The sequence below is a fragment of the Aythya marila genome (assembly GCF_965140915.1).
Source record: "Aythya marila genome assembly, chromosome: Z".
Taxonomy (NCBI): domain Eukaryota; kingdom Metazoa; phylum Chordata; class Aves; order Anseriformes; family Anatidae; genus Aythya; species Aythya marila.
In genome coordinates, this window is record NC_139080.1 from 69,605,885 (window position 1) to 69,623,688 (window position 17,804).

Sequence of the window (17,804 nt, forward strand, 5' to 3'; positions counted from 1 at the left end):
GTTTGATTTAACCTGATGGCTCTGTGAAAAAGCTAATGTTCTGTGTACTTCTGAAGGAAATGTCAAAATGGAAGGTTGATGTTCTCAGCTTGTCATATCATGTCACTGAAACCTGAATGTCTTTAATAATGTCAACACAGGGAATCATGAAAGAACTGCTTCTAAATAATTGCAGAATTTTACTTTATTTTATACCTCTTTTCTGTAAGTAAATAAATAGATAATGGTTTCTTTAAGATTATCTGAGAAGCAGTAATAATAGGATATGTCTGTGGGAAAAACAGTATACTTTCCCTCCTCCTTTTCCCCTCCTCCCCCTCAGATTTATGTTTCAACTCCTTTTCTAATTTTCAAGTGTTTGATTTTTGACCTATCTCTACTTTAACCCAGTGGTAGAGAGATTTATTCTTTCTTTCACACAAGAATTCTCCTTCCCCCACACCAGGATGTGAATATGGTCTCTGCACTTGGCTTCAGGCTTGAATCTTGGCAAGGAAGCTCCTAAGTATTAGGCAATTAAAAAAAAAAAAAAAAAAAAAAAAAAAACAGTTTCAGCTGTTTTATGCAGAGGAGGAGTGCAAAATGCTAGATGTTTTCCAAGACACCCCCTAATGCCCTAAAGGGTAACCATTCTAGAGCAAGGGACTAAGACACATGACTACTTCAAGCCTGGCAGTACTGCTAGCAGAGTTTTTATTCTGATGTGGACCAGGTTTTCTCTGGATGAACAGATATCTCTATTACACACCACAGATGCATCGTTTACATCTGGCCTCTAATCCAACTACGTTTCAAACAACCAAGAAGAGACTTACACAACTCGTCAGTTGCTGCCTGAGACGTGCCAGTTGCAAGGATTTCATAGCTTGCTTGCTGCAACAAGGGTTGTAACAAAAGAGGAGCTCCACTTTGTATTACAGTCAGAGGCCCTGGCTTTTGGCTTTGTTCTGAGTAACAAGGAACACTCAAAAGAGTCCTGATGAAGAACACCTTGAAAAAAGCCTCTTTTGGATTCCTTGCCCCACTGCACAGAAAACAGGTGAACAGTGTTTGGGAATAGAAAGCAGCTGAGAAAATACCCCTGGGGAAGGAGTAGGGGAAGAGAAACAAATGGCATGAGCCGCTGCTGGTACTTTGTGGGGCTGGGAGGAGAAAGGAGGCAGAAAAGATCGTTTTGGAGCACAAACATGTGGGGAAGTTACTAGTGGATCATCAGAAAGAAATCTGAGGCTGTTACAGCATGGTGCTGACAGAGGTCAAATGAGGCTTATTAGATGAGGGGTGGCTTGGTGGGCCTCTGGTTTGTGCTCTGTTGTGGTACTTGGGAACACCACTTGTGTCCTGCTGCATCTCAGCTCTCAGGCTTCGATACAGGAGAGAGATAGAAAATCAGAAGAGCAACATTGCTCCTGGAAAGAGAGATCTGAGCTTCAGTTTGAATGTTCTGAAGCAGAAATCAAAGCTGTTTAATTCATTTTTAAAACATCCACCTTTCAATACTGACTGAATATTAAAGATTTTGGGGAAGAAAATTCCCATCAGAATATCGCCACCATTTAATTTTCCACAAAGTACACTAGTTCCACGGAACTGTGTAATTCAGGATGAAATATTTTGGTCTATACTTTGTGACCAGCTCATGAGCTGAAGGCCATTATGTCAGAGCCCATGTTGGGCTTCTCCCCATGCCTTGGGCTATAACCACAGAGTAATTTCTACGGCTGTGCTAGAAATAGGCCTGGAAGGTTTTGTTCTTGTCACTAGTTACTCTTGCAGTATCTTGAGAGAAGTGGACAGAAATCACTTCAGAGCCTATCACTGGGTAAAATCCAGGCAGTCGCTTTGCACTAGCTGAATTAGCCAAAGTGCTGTCTTCCTCCTGCGAGAAAAGGAGCCAAAGAAGTGCAGCTGTGCAAGTGCATGCTACCAGAACCACTGTCTTCACATGCCAGGAAGAAACAGCTTGTCTTGATAGTCCCATGGCACTTTCCCTTCAGCTGACTCAGTCCTGTGAACATCTGATTTTAGGAAACAGAGGCCACACACACTTTATACCAACAGCAGAAGATGTCATGGAAACACTGGTGGTTATGGAGACCTTTTTCTAGCCAAGGAGAAATCCAGGCAGAAGGGGACAGATGAAGAAAGACCATCCTAGTTTTAGATAAAGCCTTTTGGAGTCAAAGTTTACTTTGTGGGATTCAAACTCTTGCTTTCATTCTTGCCACGTCTGGTTTGCATTAGAGCACAAACATTACAGATATCTCTTCTTCAGGCCAAAAAGGTGAAAGGCCTTTGGGAAGGGAATAGCTCTGTACCCAGTGAGTGTCCCAAAGGAGAGATCTGCAAGACACAGAAGAGAAGATGTAGGCAAAAAAAAGTCTAGGTTCTGGTAATGCCAGGGACAAAATGCACTGAACTACACCCATTCTCTCTTGGCTGTATGGCCAGGGTGGAGCTCACATTGGTCTGTCTGTTAAATAAGGGATTTGAGACGTGGTCTCAAAGCTTATGGACTCTGGATCAATGCTTTTGAAAATACCTGTTTGGTCAAGAATAAGGGACCTTAAATCCATAATTTCTGGAGCTAGCTATGCTGAAGATATTAAAACATCCTTGTGTTGCTTTTGTGGGTACTGTCCTCTTGGCACACTTCCATTAATAAGACTATGTCCATTCTTACTAGCCTGGTGCAGTACACTGTATTTAAAAAATATAACCCTGACAATGACTACAAGTCAATTACTTTTCCTTCTGAAACTTACACACAACAAATACAAGCACTCCCAAGAAGATCTAAATAAATCAGTTGCTTTAACTTACTAAAGCACAGAAAAAAAAATCACTGAAGTAACTACAGTTGCACTGGATTTTATATGGAAGTGAAAATATCATTTGAGATCAGGAGACTGACTTGCTGGCTGCTGAAGAGATCGTGTTATACTGTCCTAAAATACAGCTCTGAAGACAGCAGAGGAGGAGGAATAACATAGAAAAATACACTCCCAAACATAGAAGGTAAGAGAAGATATGGTAAGATGAATCCATGTGGGATAAAATAATCCAGAGTTCCTTTTTACTAAAAGCATAGGATTTAGTTTGGGCTATTTGTGTCTTCAATAGTACTGTTTCTAAATGGATGCTTAGACTGACTTTCATGTTATGCAAGATAGCTTTATTTTTTATGAAGGAAATTTTTTAGACTGCTTTAATGTGACATTTCACATTAATTTCACAATAATTTCTCGTAGAAAGCTACAGAGATCAAAGGCAGCATGTGCTAGGCTATATTCAGCTTTAAAAAGTATCTGCCTCTCATCACAAAAAAATGTAAAACCAAGCAATGGTACCATTCTGGGGACACTCATCCTCAGCAGATACCTGCAGGAATTCACAGAAGTGATTTGGGTGGAGTCCTGACCCCACAGACATTTCTGGTAACACTGCCATTAATTTTAATGGGGTCAGCAGTAAGTCATCTACTTTCAGAAATTCAGAAAATTTTGAAATTTAATCCCTTGAATTTAACTTTTATTGTTTTACTTTTTCTCACAGGAAATTCAGTTTAGAAGAGATAAGTGGCTCTATAATTTTTAAAATAAATATTGTATTTTTGTGTTTGAATTTTTGAGATCTTTTTAATAAATATGTCTCAGATACATATGTTTATGTGGACCAGTGTGTTATTTAAAAAATAATAATTTTTAAATAAGCAAAAAACAAAGTGCACTTGAAATTTCTGACAATAAATTACCTTTCTACAGCATTTTCTCAGGGGCTGCCAGTGGTCAAATCTACAAGGGCTGTGCTGTGACCAGAACTGTGGTATCTCACTCTGCTATTGATTGTTTCATAGCCCTGGCAACTTATTTAACATCCTCGGATAAATTGTTGCTTGGTGTAAATTGCTGTAGCACCATGTAAGCCATTAACACTGGCCAGGAGGGTCTGCATCTGTGCCTTGCTTTACTCCTGTGATGAAATGAGCACTGCTGGCTGTGCCTGCCAAGTGCATCGTGCTGGTTAAATAACGAACAGATGTCAAACGCTTTGGGCTTCTCAAATATGAAAAAAAAAAAAAAAAAAAAAAAAAAAAAAGCTGTAGGAGTGTTGTTGTATTCAGAAATCTTCACAGAACTGGCAGGTGAATGTTAGGAAAGCAAGTCCTGATAAAGACTGGTGACTCTTAATTCCTCATTAAAACATTTGATTACAGATCTAAGTTCTTCTGAACAGTTGTTTTGAAGTCATGGTAATGGGTACATTTGACTCATGTAATGTTTAACTTGCAGTTTTCTATTTGCCCAAGGTTTCGAAAGTATTATAAGATCAAATATGTGTTGTGGGAGAGAAGAATTCAAACAATATTTGAATTCCATCCAGGCTCCAGGAAGACACAAGACTCTTGCTTATCTATTAAAAAATAAACATTTGCAACAATATTCTGTTCACTACTAGTAACTGTGTGATAATAAATGATATATTTTCTCTTAGGAAGTTATCAAGTCTCTGAAAATCAGCATTATGGATGAAAAACTAACCCTACATAGTGACATCTGCAGAACTGTTAAATAATTATTTCTGTATTAATGTGCTTGTGCTGATTTTGTGGGCTGAGCTGCAAAGGGACAATGCCATGTAAGCTTTAATGAAGAGTTGCCATGCAAATGACGGCAGAAATGTGGAAAGATACATTCCCTTTGGAATGGCAAGGGCTGCCCTTCCAAATTCCCTTTGGAAGGGCAGCCTGAGCCAGGAGGCTGGGGCTGGCAGCAAATACCTGGGGACCAAGTCTGCCCCCAGCCCTCTGAGAGGAAACCTGTGGGGACACCACTGCACCTGCACCCTGGGCAGCTCCAGACGTAGGGGGTTTTGGGCTTGGGGACAAGACCACATTTGTGAGCTTGCAGGTGCTTGGTTTAAGACATCAGCAGTGAGATTGTCTATTAGAGCCGCTGGGGTGATGGGAAGGTGGGTGTTTAAGTGCTCTTCCTATTTCTTAGAAAGCCAGACAAGCTCAGCAGCCAGTGTCTTCCTCTGTAAGTCCCCCAGCAGCTGCAGCAGAAAGCACTGCCCACATCCGCCGAGGAGCAGGGTGTTGTTACCTCTCTGTGGGGATGGAGCTCCTTCCAAAACATGGGCTGGGGAACCTAGTGCTGCCAACAGCTCTCCTTCACACCTACAGAACACTCCTCTGGCTGCTGCTGTCAGGGGAGCAGCAGCTGCAGGGTGCCTTGGTCTGCTATCAGCTGGGCATGAGCTTCTTTCTCCTGCACCAGGAACAAATCTGCAAGGCTTCAGTTTGCAGTGCCACAGCCCGCAATCCCGCACACGTATGGCACGCTTCCACGGTGCTTGACAAATTCTTAAAGCCTCTTGATAAGAACTTGCATTCCCGTAGTGTTTGTTGTAATTCCTCTCACCTTTCCACTGGACTAGGTAGAGGTGTGTAAAACAAACTCCAGTGGGTTCTGCTTTTCTCTTGGCAGCTATGGTGTGGCCCTGCCTTCTACTTGTGCACAGCCTCAGTCGCTGCTCAGAGGACGTGTGCCCCGTGCTCTCTGTCCTCCAGCAGGCTCCCCTTGGGGATGGGTGTTGGAGGTGTGATGTCCTTCACACAGCAGCTGGCAGAAACTCCCTCCTTACCCCACAGGGAACAGTGGAAGCACTCCCCTTCAGCCAGAATGGAAACAGGTTCAAACCTCCAGCCTGCAGCTCGTTTATCTGCAGCTCAGTAACAAACGATGCCACAAAGCCAGTGCTGGAAGCTCCCCAGTGCTAGTGAAACTCCAGGCCACCCAGGAGTCAGGCAGCCAGATCAGTCAGCAGCCGCTGATGAGGTTTCCTGGAGGTATTGCTCTATGTCGCCATCCAGCACATGTAACACAGGGCCTCCCAGAAGATGTCATGACCCCCTCACTATGAGGAGGTATTATGTTGATTTTCATGTGGGAAATGAGGGTGCAGGAAAGGGAGCAGAGCTAATGACTGAGTGTGGTTGAGGGATGCTCATCAGCTCACCCCCAGAGATACACAGATGTCCGTAAGACTTTTTCCCTGCCAAGGGAACCTCCTGCAGCAGACACATTTCTTCTGCCTGAAGTAGAGGATAAATGTAGTTTTCTCTGCCCTTTTTTTGAAAGTACAAAGCACATGTGTAGGGTGGCAGAATTGACAATGAACAGGGATGTCCTGGTGCGAGCATATCTAGCCACTGTAGTAAATCTTCTCTCTGAAAATCTTCTCAATTCAACACGGAGTGACAGAAAACTGTCTGGTTGTGTTGCAGCTGATTGCCCTCGATATGTTACTCATTGTAGGCTAATTGCATGAGATTGTTTTGGTACTGCAGACATGCTGAAAGACTGAACTGTGGATTAACCATGCATCAGATACCTGACCCGACTTGCCATCATCCCAAAACACTTCGGTGTTTGGCTTGCCAGCCAAGCATGCAAAATGGGATCAGGGTGCTGTACGAGGAGGGACGGTCTGACCGGGAGAGCAGGAGGGACGCCTCGCGTTTTTATGGGCTGACATCACATCTTGAAAGCTGCTGCCCTCTGGTGAGTCAGCATACAAAAGGCAATCATACGAGCCTGATCGTCCAATCGTCTGGATGGAGGAGAATGTGCTGCCTCTGCCAGCAGGCTTGTTGTAACTAATTCTCTTCCTGTGTCAGGGAATTTTGAGAACGCTGCAAAAAGCCTTCCGTAAATCTCCACCTGTTTTCTGTGACTGCAACTTCGTTTGCTGCTCATAGGTTTTCCAAGCTGTGTTGGTGTGTGTTACCTGACCAGCCCTTGCCAGGTGTGTTATCACTGGACTGGGGCAGGAACATCTTTTTGCTGGCTGCTCACCCTGCTTGAAGTCTCCTTCATGCCTGGAGCACCGGAGCCTGCTCCAATATGAAGCGGGGGATGATGCTCTTCTTTTGGACAGTATGGAAGTAGTTCTTAATTCCTTTGCTGGTAGGAAAATCCAGAACTTCAGAGAAAGAGGAAAACAAGTTTGTTTGTTTGTTTGTTTGTTTGTTTTCCCCTTTGGTATTTTTCTGTGATTTGAAGACTAGAAATGTGTCTTGCTTCTCTTCTACAGCAGGCTGCCATAGCTCTTCAGATGCAAATCAAGATTTATACTTTGAAGGCCTGTTCTCTTTTTGGCTATGGATTTTACTAGTGGGAAAAAGATGAGATACTGCTTGTCATAATGATTGCAAATAGCCATCTCTTAGGGTCATTGCTACATCAAAGGGGCAGAGCATCTCTTTGTTGTGGTTGGCATCATGCACCCTGATGATTTCTGTAGCAAACACAGCTGAGAATTATTTGCTGTCACTGCCTCAAATATTCTATGATACATCCCAACACTTTCCTCTTTGTTCCCTCCCATCTACTGAGGTGTGAAGAGAACTCTCAGTGAAAACCCTAAATATAGAGGCAAAGAGAATATTGTACATCTGAGGATAAAGAGGGAAATTACAACCTGGAAACCACACAAACAGTCCGACTTGACTTTCTGATTTCAAATTGATTTCTGCACTAAGCCCACAGTTACCTTTCAATCTGTCTGTGGAATTATTAGTTTTATTTACCAAAAAGCTTTTATTGGCAGAAGAGCAATCACTGCCTTAGTGGACAATCATCCCAATCATCCTTTTAAAAAAATATACATCTTTATCGCAGGCCTGTTTCTGTTCAGTTTTAACTCCCAGAGATTAAATGACATTGTATATTTTTACTTGTTTAATTGAAATAAGTGTATAGCATTGGAATTGTCCCACAAACATAGGTACTGACTGGTTGTGATCAAATCACCATTTAAGTTTTTATTGCATTAATCTGTGACATTTCACAATTGCCTTTACAGAAGGAAAAATTTCAAGATTAGGATTGTTCTTGTGGCTTCTTTGCCAATATCTACTTTGAAGCACAGACATCAGGACTGGACAGAGATTTCCAGGAACAATCTGCAACAGCTGTAATATTTGTAAAAGTAACACAGAGACTTAGCTCTTGTTAACAGATCTCACTGACTTTTGGCGAGACATGGTCTCTGCAGCATTTGGGGTACTTTTATTAGTAAGAGTTGGCACCACCATTTTAATGCAACCATAGCTTTTTCAGCTGTATATGCCCAGGATTTAGGAAAGCCTCCAATAGACAGCTACTGTCAGTCTGACAAGAATTAGACATGGAAAATGAAATGGACTGGGGAAGGTTTTATTATTAGATTCATCCATTCTCAGGGAAAAAGTGTAATCACACTACAACGAGTATCTAAGACAAGTGGAATCAGTTGCATTCTGAAAGTGACCGTCTCTGAACACAAATAACCAAACAGCTCTGTTAGCCTCCTTTTCTCATTTTTAGGTGGCTGAAAGTGAGAAGAACCCTACATAAAGATGCTGTGTAGTGCTGTTATTTGAACAGGACCACAGCTTTATGTCTGATGGTGGTGTTTCTCTGTCACTGGTGGGAACAAGATGAGCATGCATCATCCCACCCCTTTGGACAGCCGTGGGGACTGGTGTGCACACAACAGAAACCAGTCTATGAGCAGGGAGCACACCCTGGCATTGTGCCGGTACCCAGGAGGCTGTGTTTGCCTGAGGGTGCAAGACTTGCAAAAGGATTTCTCCCTCAGATAAACCCCTGTCCCCTCTTTCTGCACCACGGCCCTTCAGGCACAATAGCCCGGCCCAGCAGAAGGCTCTCCAGAAGAGTGCAGGGAGCAGGTTATTTTTATTTCAAATGCATCTCGACAGTAGTGTGAAAGGGAGGACTTCTGCTGAATAGACAGGAAGGAAAGGAGGTTTGGCACAGGGCATTATCCCAAAACACTTCTCAGCTGTGCTGTTAACCACTTGGTGGCTGTTTTATAACAGCCTCCTCCCCTTCCTGTCTGAGTGTAGCCTTCCAGCTCACCTGAATCCGCCACTGTTTCTCACAGACCCGGGCTCTCAGCTCCTGCAGTGTCTGGGAGGCTCCAATCAGTCATTCTGCAGATAAGTCTGAACGGGCTCCTGGCAAAGGTGTATCCCCACAGCTCCTCGGGACGGTTGTTGCTCCAGGGCAAGGGCACAGACAGGTGTGCCACAAGGGTATCAGAGAGAAAAGCATGGATGTTGAAATCTCTGGAAATGGGCCTCTGTGCCCTGCTTCTCACAGCATGTCAGACACGGTGTGCTGGAGAAACTTCATCCCTTTGTGGTTCTCTAGGCAAGTGGTGTTAAACACTAGGATGACTTCACTGTTCTGCATAAAATAAATAAATAAATAAATAAATAAATAAATAAGGGAAAAAATAAAACTGGAGCCAGATTTGTCTGGAAGCTCCACTGAAGATCTCATCCCTCTTTGAAAGCCTCTGGTATCTCTCTTTGCAAGGCTGCTGGACCTGAATAGAACAGCAAGTGTGTGTGTGGATTTTTGGCCAGAGGGTCTCTCAAGCCACCCTAACCATGAGAAACATGGTGATCAGCAAACCGCGTGTAAAAGCCTGTGTTTGCTTTTCATAGTTAGTAGTGGTATCGTGGCCCATTTTTATTTATTTATTTTTTTTCGTGAAAAAGGCAGAAAAAGCAAAATATAGAGGCTGTCCTCACAAGAAACTTTCAATTCTTTGAAAGCAAACCCTGCCAACAGTGCTGTGGGTAGCTTCCTGGTTGAGTTTTTGTTATCCGAGAACATCAGGGTAGGTCACCTGTTGAGTATGTAGCACACATGGGATAGACCCTCAACCCTTTCCTTCCTTAGAAGTGCAGGTGACGCCCGATCGCTCAGCAAACAAGGCAGGAGCACTGCTGGCAGTGTTGCCTGCAGCAGCTGCAAGCTGGGCATGCATACAGTGGTGGCTGCATGCAGTATATTCCTCTCATCATAGGGACAAAATTACAGGTACCAATACTCAGTAGATTTAAATATTATTAGTAGCAGATTTTGAACCTTGCATGTGCTCCCAGTGCACTGAGTAGCAGAGATCTTCATTTTCAGAAAGTTTGCATTCATGATTTGAAGAATGCTTACTATTTCATCCCAGTGAATAAATGCTTTGTTTGCTAGCAGATCAAAGATATTCCACAGCAGATTTCTTTACATATTGTATGAGAAATTGTGGTTATAGACCACCAGCATTCATTGGCCGTCTACCAGCCATTCTTTTATGGCTATTTGGCAAAGATACTGGGAAAAGTACATAGAGTTTGCTGCTATTGGCAAATTCCTACTCCATCCTATTAAGTGTGGATAGGACATGAAAGTAGGTGGTAATAAATGCAATATGTGGATGCATTAAAGCTGGTCTTGAAAGGAACTGAGTTTTTAGAAAAACAAAACAACCAAAACAAAATCCTATCTGAGAATTTAACAGTATTATTGGGTCTAAAATATTTGAGACTGGCCAAAAAAGTAACCATACACTTGGTGTTCTTCAAGAGCCACTGGGAATTTAACCAGAAATCTACTGGGCATAAATAAGTAAGTAGTTAAATAAATAAATTATTAAATAAAGACCCACAGAAAATGAATTCTCCATGGTTCATATCTTGTAATCTCCTTTACACAGAATTAGCGGTAGTTGCCAACCTGCCTAACCATTCTGCCTTGGCATAAATCACATGCCTCTTTTTGTGGCCTGGGGATGGTGTTTGGGGAAATCCTGTTGCTCCTAAATATGTGTGTTCATCTCTGTTCATGGAATGAAGGATCACGCTGTTCAAACACTGAATATCTTTTGGAGATGGGACGAAGAGCAGCACCCCTCCAAACACAAGACACAGGTCAGTGCCGCTGCAGTGTTTGTCAGAGCCTCTGGAATGCCAGTTAACAAACTTCAACCTCATTCCTGCCACAAAACCCATGTTTTTGAGTGGTCAGGGCAGGAGACCAGAGACAGAAAACCTCTGTCAGTTGGTGCTGTTTTGTATGTAGCTTTGGGGTATTTTGGTTAATCCCTGCAGCCAGGTGAGTCAAGATTCTGAAAATAGGGACAAAGTCCTCCCGACAGGAGGACCGAATACCTCAGCTAAAGCCTAGCTGAGTGCTTTGCTACAGCCATCCTGTGTGACAGTCAGATGGCCCACACAGAGGATGTCACTTCTGTTTGGGGCAGTGTTTAGGAAGACCAACTTTATCTGCAGATGAGGACCCTGGAGGATGCATCTGGAAGGATGAGACTGCCTGGCCACAGCTGGGATCATGGTGGCTGCTTTTGAGAAAGGAGTGAGGTTTCAGGCACACCATTCCACATGGTGTTTGCCAGCCTACAGATGGTTTAATGCACAGCGGCTTGTCTCATTTTACCACCTTCTCTGGGTATTAACACCTCTGGTGCACAGCGCATGAACCTTTCATTGCTGGCTCTGGCCTTCCAGGTTTCACTCCAAGGACCAGAAACTGAAGCATTAGGTGGCTCAGCATCTGGCTTGAAGTTACTGGTAACCTTAGGTTCAATCCAGCCTTGAGGAACTTGGCTGAATTAGGAATTCAGTCCAAATTCCTCTTGTTCAGGAAGATAGGTTTATGCAAATGTAGGATGAAAATAACCTCTTTTACTCACCGAGCTCCACACTGTGTTTTCACCAACACTGAAAGAAAGATTCAAGAGGTCAAGTCTCTGTCAGGTGCCTGAGAAAGGCCTGACAACAACTGCCTCCAACTTGGCCTCTTCCCATTGGGAAGAATATACACTGGAAGATGTTAGAAGAAAATGCCAAGTGATTCTGCAGCATGATCAAGTCTGCCAACATTAAATATGTGGTCACAGTTCAATCTCTTGGGTGGAAGAAGGAATTCTATACAATAAGGCAGAGATTTGCCCAAGTAATATAGGGGGTTCTCTTGAAATACTTGAAATATCTCCTTATGTCATTTTCCTGTTGTCTTCAACTCGTTTACTGAGTATTTTTCAAAGATGAAGAAATGTCTACTGCTTCCTGTTCTTCAGGTAACAGTGAACTGCTTGGCTGATTGCATAACATATAAAGATTTACATTCCAAGTGAGAATAGAACCTCCAAAGAGACTGGACTGCCTCTTAGAAAACTTTTTCCATCCTCTCTCACACCCCACTAGCAGGTGTCAGAAACTTAATTTAGTGGAAACAGAGAAAGCTTCTGGCGTAATATTGAAAGTTCAGTTTCTTTGACACTGGACAATCTTACTCAGGACTTAGCATTAAGAGTTTCCTTAGGAAAATAAGCATAAAACTGGTCAGTTAGAAATCTATGTATAGCTTTTTGTTATAGCTTTTTGGAACATGACAATGTCACCTTTTACAAGAAGGACAGGAGAAAAGTCTTAAAAGTGTGTTTTGAGCCATGTCTGTGAAGGTGATTAGTTTCATCTCTCCTAAATTGTCCTGTGGCAGGGCTGGGATAAATTTAATGTTGTAGTAAGTTGATGGTTCTTGCTTGACATAGGAGATGAGTCATTATACCCGTTCTGGCAACAAACAGGTTTAATCCTGGGAACTGCGATTAGCTAATCAAGGAAGGATTTTCTTGTTGCTTTTAATGACATTGCTATATGAAACTTGAACTAGCATGTTACTACTGTCAGACTGTTTGAAAAAGCAGGTGACTATGGGTGGGGTGTGAAAAAGAAAGTCTAGCAGGTTGCTGATACAATGGCATTTTAAAAACACCTTACCAAGCCTGGTGATTTTTACTCTTGGTCTTTGTAATGTATCCCACTGAAACCACGCATAATTCTTGCTATATAATTCTTGCCTCTTAATAACTTTGCAAAGAAAGAAAGAAGGAAAGAGAGAGACAGAGAGAGAGGAATGGAGGAAGGGAGGAAGGGAGGAAGAAAGGGAGGAAGGAACTAAGGAACTAAGGAAGGAAGGAAGGAAGGAAGGAAGGAAGGAAGGAAGGAAAGAAAGAAAGAAAGAAGGAAAAAATTATCCATAGCATGATGCAAGTCTTCCCATCAGAGAAGGTGCTAGTCCCTGCTCTCAAGACTGTACAAGCAACCATACTCTGAATCTCTATTTGAAGACCTTCACTCAGTGTCCTGGCAATGGTCAATATACAGAGGACTGAACAGTTTCTACACAACCAAGAATTATGTGCTCTGCATAAGAGTGATCTTTCCAGGTTGCCTCTCCCCAGACTCTCCTCTCAGCATGTGTGAACAAGTGTTGTCCCACCCTACAAGTCTTTGTTTGTCCCAGACATAGCTGAAGGTGCCACCTCTGCCAGATGCAATTTGTTCAGGAAGGAGAAAATAAGTTCCCGTAAGAAATTACAGGCAAAGAAATGCAGAGACACTAGAAATGGCTGTAAAAAGCAACTAACCTCATGGCTAGAGATGTGCAGGGGATGTTCTGGTTAGACATTTGCCTTGGTTGTTTGCTATGAGAAGGGGAAATGGTAAGTTTTTTGGCATGGAAGATTTTAGTGTGTATGTTTGGAAATTTTTCATCCAAATGAGAAAGAGGCATCCATCTCAGACATTTCTACTTTCACAGCTATAGATAGGCTTCTTCTGTGTACTTTAGCAGGAGATACTGCAGATGATCAGCCAGTGGCTATGATCTTCACTTGAGGCATGGGGAAGTTTGCTTTTCTCCAGCTCAGAACTAAGCCAGCCAAAAACTGAGTCCAGAGCTCACAAATTCTCAGTGAATGAATGCTCTGGAAACAGGTACTCAGTAATATCAGATGAACAAATTTCCATCTCTGTTTTATACTGAGTGAAAGGAGAGTGATTATTCTTAATAAAAACATAAATAAATAAACAAAACCCCAAACTTATTTGCATTTTGGGGAAATGTGGCTGGACTTTCATATTTACAGGTTCTGAGGAACACAGTCTTCCTTACAGTAATTACCCTTAGGATCTTTCCTCAGGTAAATGTTTCAAATGTGTTGCAGCCAGTCAGTATACCTGGTACACCTGTCATAAAGATAAGCACTGGAATTAAAATGCCTATCTGGGTTATTATCTGATAAAACATTTCTTGGTTCAATAAACTGAATCACAGTTACTTTCTCTTTATTTGTCAGCTGATTGCAAGCTGAGGAGATAGTAAGCAGCAGGAAGGAGGTTGAACTGTGAACTTTTCCTTTATTGCACAGAATAAGCTCTCCTTGACTGGTTTGAACCTTATCTGTCTCTCGGAGTCGTTTCAGCATGCAGGCACAGTGTATAGGAGTATCCCTTACACTCCAGTGTCTGAACATGGTTCCTGCATCTGCAGAGCCACTGGGGGTAACACGACTGCAGGCTCCTACAGAGCGTGTAGGAACAGCCCTTTTGTTTGAGCTCTTCTTTAGAGTCAGACAAATGTGCCCCAATTATTAATATCCAAACAGCAAGTTACAACTGCCCCTGCAACAAGGACATGTCACCATTTCAAAACAAACAAACAAAACAAACAAAAAAGCATCATAATTGGGGTTATGCCTACCATGAGCTGTTTCACACATCATTTAATGTGCTTTGTTTTTTGTTTTGTTTTGTTTTGTTTTGTGTGTGTGTGTATGTGTTTGTTTTGTTTGGTTTTTTTGTTTTTGACTGAGAAAGATGCTTCTCTTAAAACTATTCCCACTCAACAAAACCCTTAAGTGTCTTGTAGAATAAAATATTCTTGTCTCTGTATGAAATTCAGGGCAGAATCACTGTAGAAATACCTGCAGCATGAAGATTAATCTTTGTTCTGGAGATTGTTTTGAAAGGCAGCCCTTGCTGTTAATTCAGGGGGGTGACAGCTGCCTCTCTGCAGCAGGTACTGACAGCATGGGCTGCCATGTGCAGGTTTCTGAGACCATATGGACACGTTAAAGTGCTCACACCTGGACAAGGTATCTGGTCACAACCACGTCAAACTGCCAGGGAGACTTGTGGTTTTCTGAGGTAAGTTGCCTCTTGTTCAGACTGGTGAAAGTGATGAGATGTGTCTCTTCTGAATCTCGATCATATATTTCATGTGGGCATTTCAGGAGCAGGGGAGGGGACAAGCAGGCTGTGTCCCTCATCAGGAATGAAAGACAGGGTCTCTGCAGACACCCTGCAGAGGCAAAAGCCCAAGCTACATAGTAGAGGAAGGGGACAGTTAGAGGCCATGTGTGGACAAGGGGCATCTTGGAGACCCTCAGGCTAGGAGGGGCTATAAGCTTGTGCCCTGTGCCAGCAGCAGGCAGGCTTCTCCTTTTGCCTGCAGATCTAATGATCTGCACATGGAGGGGAGCAATCAAAGTACCGGAGGGCAGGAGAGCTGTGCAGAGGGACCTGGACAGGTCCAGCAGAGGGCCCCTGTGATGGCTAGGGCTGGAGCAAGGGCATACAAGGGAAAGTAAGGGATTCTGGGCTGGCTCAGCCTGGGGAAGAGGAAAGGAAGGGGAAACCTCACTGGTGTCTGCAGCTGGCTGCTGGGAGGGAGCCGAGAAAATGGAGCCAACGCCTGCTCAGTGGAGATTGGTGACAGGATGAGGAGGTGATGGGCACAACCTGGAACATGGGAAATCCCCATTAGAAAAAACTGTGAGAGTGATCAGATATTGGAACCAGGCCCAGAGAGGATGTGAAATATCTGTCCTTGGAGAAGATCAAATTTGACTCAACAAGTCTCTGAGCTGCCTGATCTAACTGGATTAACTCCAGAGAGCCCTTCCGATCTGAATCATTCTATGGTTTTACAAAAATCATTTTTAAGAAAAAAAAAATAATTGCCTTTTAAAACTAAATAATTACCTCCCATAGGTTTCTGTACATGGTTTTGATTTTTTCTTTTTTAATCTTTTTATATGTTTTTAAAAAATCTAAGTGATACCATTATATTTTTGCAAATGTTTAAAACTGTGCTTATATATATATATATATAAAGAAAAGAAGACCATTATTACTATTGTACTTATCCACATTGTTACTACAATAGTTTCTTAAAAGCAGTGTCCAGTTACCACTTAAATTATCATGCAGTAATAAACTATGGCATTTAAATTGTCTTGTTGTTTAGGACTATAAGCCATACATTGGAACATAACTGTGCAAAGAGCTGTAAAAAATAGTCCAAGAAAGACATTCTATTCTGTCTATTAAAAGCTCCTCACCTGGAGCTTTTGAGCTAACAGAAAAAATATTTTTGTATTCTTATGTGTTTTGAGCTTTGTTCTTTTTTTTCTTTTTTTTTCTTTTTTTTTTTTCCTTTTTTTTTTCTTTTTTTTTTTCTTTTTTTTTTCTTTTTTCCTTTTTTTTCTTTTTTTTTCTTTTTTTTTTTTTTCTTTTTTTTTTGTTTTCTTTCCCCACTGAAATTTTCAAGATAGACCAAGCAAGAGAGAGAGATAATGTGAAATGGAAACACAGAAAAAGAAAGATATGTGGACTTTCTGTATCAAAGGAGTAACTCTGCTCATTGCACACCTCCAGACAGAAAACAAGACAAAGCAAATCTTTTATTTGTGTCAAAAATAAAGTCACGTGAGTAAAGACTTGTGCTGACCATATAACAGTGACTTACATGTAAATACGTAACATTTTCTAGAGAATTCCGTATAAAAATACCTCTTGTATCATGAAATAAACTACCATTCCAGAAGCCTAGCATTCTTTTAGGCAAGTCATAGCAAATTGCTGGGCCACCTTCTCAGGTAAGGGGGGCAAGAAATTTCACCATCTCTGCCTCTCACACAGTTCAAAGCGTCTCTCTCCACTGCTTGTTAATTTCCATTCACCTGGAAGAACCACTCAGCAAGTTTCAATAGCTATATTTTGCCCTTTGTGTGCAGCCTGAGATTGCTTTGGACTACACCCTTCACTCAGGTAAAGTGATTCAGCTTTCCAAAAAGTGGTTCGCCTGTTAACTGGTAACTAGAGAGTGTTGGCCACATAGCACTGGGGGAGCGGATCTCCAACTTGTCTTTTTTCTTACAGCTGCAGTTGGAAGGCTCTAATGGAAAACAGATGCAGAAAACATGCCCAGCTACACGACAAAACAAACTGCTCTTCCCCCACATCCTCCCCTCGCTCCCCTGCAGCACACTTGGTTGCAGATCGCGCTGTGCCTGCAGGAGCCATGCCAGATTACCAGTGGTGTGGCTGAAATGTCCCTGGCTGCCAAGGCTGCATTAATGCTTTGTCATTGCACTTGCAGCTAACAAGGCCTAATGGTCCCTACTTCAAACTGAGTCTTTGGTGAGGGACTTTTGTGCATTATTTCTTCACTAGGGCCTCTCTGACCAGTTAAGTGATAGATCTGAAAAGCTTGAGGCGGCAGGTGTGTGAGCAGAAAGCAACACACAGCTTTAGTGTTCCTAACAGTGGTCTTGCAGCTAGGTAATAGCATTTTATGTCTATATATATACATATATTTAAACTACTTATTTAAAACTCAAGGCTTGTGTTTTGAGAGACAGTGGTTTCTTTTTTATGCAAATCTTATAGGTCATTGAAGTACTGTGCATGAAAAATTGTTTAATATACCAAGGACATGCTCAGTGTTTGCTGTATGTTGAAGAGAGGGTATTTTCCACCTGTCAGTAAACAGCTTTGATGAACGAATCCTGTTAGCCCACTTGTGTGTAGTATTAATAATTCAAGGAAAAGGGAGATCATAGCTAGGGGGCTAAACCCTCGTGCTAAAAGTATACTTGGGTGTATTTGACATTGTGGTTATGTCTGTGGCCACGGTGGATAATTCCCAGAATTTTTACAAGCAGAACTGCACATTGTTTATAGGAACTAAGCCACTTAATGTAACTTTATCTGCCAGTAAGGAAGCATAAACGAACAAAAACATACTTCCACTTTTCTTGTCCTTGACAGAGCTACATGCACATCGTAGAGAAGTAGATTAAATCAC